This window comes from Meleagris gallopavo, chromosome 1 (genome assembly GCF_000146605.3).
Source record: "Meleagris gallopavo isolate NT-WF06-2002-E0010 breed Aviagen turkey brand Nicholas breeding stock chromosome 1, Turkey_5.1, whole genome shotgun sequence".
NCBI classification, from domain to species: Eukaryota; Metazoa; Chordata; class Aves; order Galliformes; family Phasianidae; genus Meleagris; species Meleagris gallopavo.
In genome coordinates, this window is record NC_015011.2 from 160,280,181 (window position 1) to 160,282,713 (window position 2,533).

Sequence of the window (2,533 nt, forward strand, 5' to 3'; positions counted from 1 at the left end):
AAAAGAGAGAGAGAGTAAGAAGAAAAAGTATAGTGTCGATTTTAAAAAAAATTATTATCAGTGCTTACTCTAAATCTGCCACCTCTTTATTCCCAAAACCTCTTGAGCAAGATGATACTGACCCTGATGTCTGAGTCATATGCCACAGTCATCTCTGAGATTCATACCAAAGAGGCAACAGAAAACATCTAAACAAAGCTAGAGAGGACATTGTCTTAGCCACGGAGGCCAACCCCAAATCCCACTGACAACAGTCTTCTGTTCCACCCACAGAGGCAGTAATGAGTCTGAGGCAGCACAGAAAAGAAAATTAGGATCTGAAAGTTGGAGAAGCAACTCGGTACAGATACATTCCTTGAACCAAAAAACTCTGAGGAAAAAAGAAGAAAACCAACATTGAAATTCATGCAGACCTCACCCACAAAAGGATAAACCCCTCTTCACAGGAATGGCTCCTCTGGTGCAGGGATGGTTTTCGGACCTGTCGCTGTTTTTTACTTTCCCAGTGTAGTTTAATTGTGCTCAGTCTGGGCTCATGTCTCATAGCAGCCAAGGCTTCCCAGATTACTTTATGACTGTTACTGCACATGCTGGGCAAATGGAACAACAGAGCCTCAAAGAGGAATTGCAGGTACAAAACAGATAGGACAAAGAGTATACAGATTTAGAAAGACAGATTACCTTCAGTGTAGTGGGCTATGTTGAACAGCTGAAAAGATTATGCAAAAAAGTCTAGGTAAGCTTAACAGGACAAGTTGGAGCACCCAATGTAGTTCTCTTTCCCTTGGCCAGTTCACAGTAGCCTAGAAGTTAGAAAGCTTCCTACTGATGACTTCCTATTAGCATGTCTCCAGGCCATTACCCACACTAGTCTTTTACTGTAAAGATATATGAACCTCGAATGACAGACCTCTCCATATCCAACAAAGTCTTTCAGTACAACTTCTCAGAGAAGTTATGACAGTATTCTCCCTTGACAAGAGGCAAGTTGGTCTTAAGGAACTTCTACCACTGATTTCTGCTAACCTATCTGAACTTCCTTTAAAATCCAGAGAGAATCAAGCGCAACATACAGGGGATGAGATGACATAGTCTATCGGTGGAGTTCCTTACAAAGGAAATGATATGCAGAGAGGAGAAAGATGTTCTCTATGTGACATTATACTTCCAACAACAATACTGATCCACACTAGATGTCAGTAGTTCAAGTTCTTCATATGTTCATAATTCCTGGCTCATCTGCAATATGCTCTCCTAGTCATACCTGCTTGGGACAGCTAGGAAATATGAAGATGACACATTCTGCTGTTTAACTTCTGGCTAAATTGTTCCTGTTCACAACAGCCTAGATCATAAGTTGAATATCTGCACTTTGAGTAAAATGGAGTAAAAGCAGAGGACAGAGTTCAGCACATGGGAGCCAGATATGCCAATGCACCTAAAAAAGCTGCTTTAGAGATTAGGTTCAAGGACATAGGAACAAATGCATGTTCTCAACTGTTGTTTGCCAGTGCAGCTGGTTAGCAGGCAACATCCAGTACAATGCTAATGTTTGGTAGGCAAAGTAAGCCAACGCTGAAGGAATTAGATGTACTGTTAGTTCAGGGGTCACTACAAAGACCTATTTCTGGATCTATTTGGAGGACAAACTTAAATACCAAATTTTTTTGAGAAGAGTTTTGAGTACACAGTTCCTGAAGAGTCTGAGAGCAGATTGTGGTGGTTTGTATTTGCCTACATGCCTTGGTGGATCAGCTGAAGAGCCGAGAACAGAAATATGGTCTCTGTGTCAGAAGAGCAGATGGAAACAATGGCCATTTGAGAGTTTTGTCATTTGCCAGCTTTTAAGACACACAAGCGTTCAGAGTTTCCCATTCTCCAGCCTCACGTCAGAAGGCCTGCCAATAGATCCCCTCTGAGGAGGACCATTCAAAAAGTTACCACCCCAAGAAAGTGAATTTTTCAGCTTAATAAATACACGCACAGCATCTGTTTTCCCAATGAAAAACTGAAAACGTCAAGAACAGAAAACCTGCCAGCCCAAAAGTGCCAAACTCAAAAAGCTCTTGGTCCAAACCCAGAAATTCTTTACGGAAAATATACTGAAAAAAATTACATCAATTTTTGCCAAAACTCAGAGAAAACCCACACCAACTTGTGTTACTTCAGTGGGTTTGTTTGGTTTCAACCAAAAGCCAAGATTTTATTCACAAACTGATTCTAAGCAGCTCTCCTGCTACTCACAGAAACAGCTGTAGCTTCAGGTAAGTCACTCAGGTTAACACTAAGAACTAAACACACTGAAGAGGTGAAATTGAGAGATCAAAATGCTGCATACTCTGCTGTGCTTTAACATTTGTCCTTGACCTTTTAACAGAGCAGTAAAGGAAGGAAGTGGAAGGGACAGAATACCATTACTGTTTTATACTAAAGCTAATTTTTCTGAGTTCGTGAACCAGTTTTACTCTGAACTAAGGAAGGCTGGGCTTTGCTCTACTGAAGTAAGAGACTCACTATAAAACAAACAAACAAA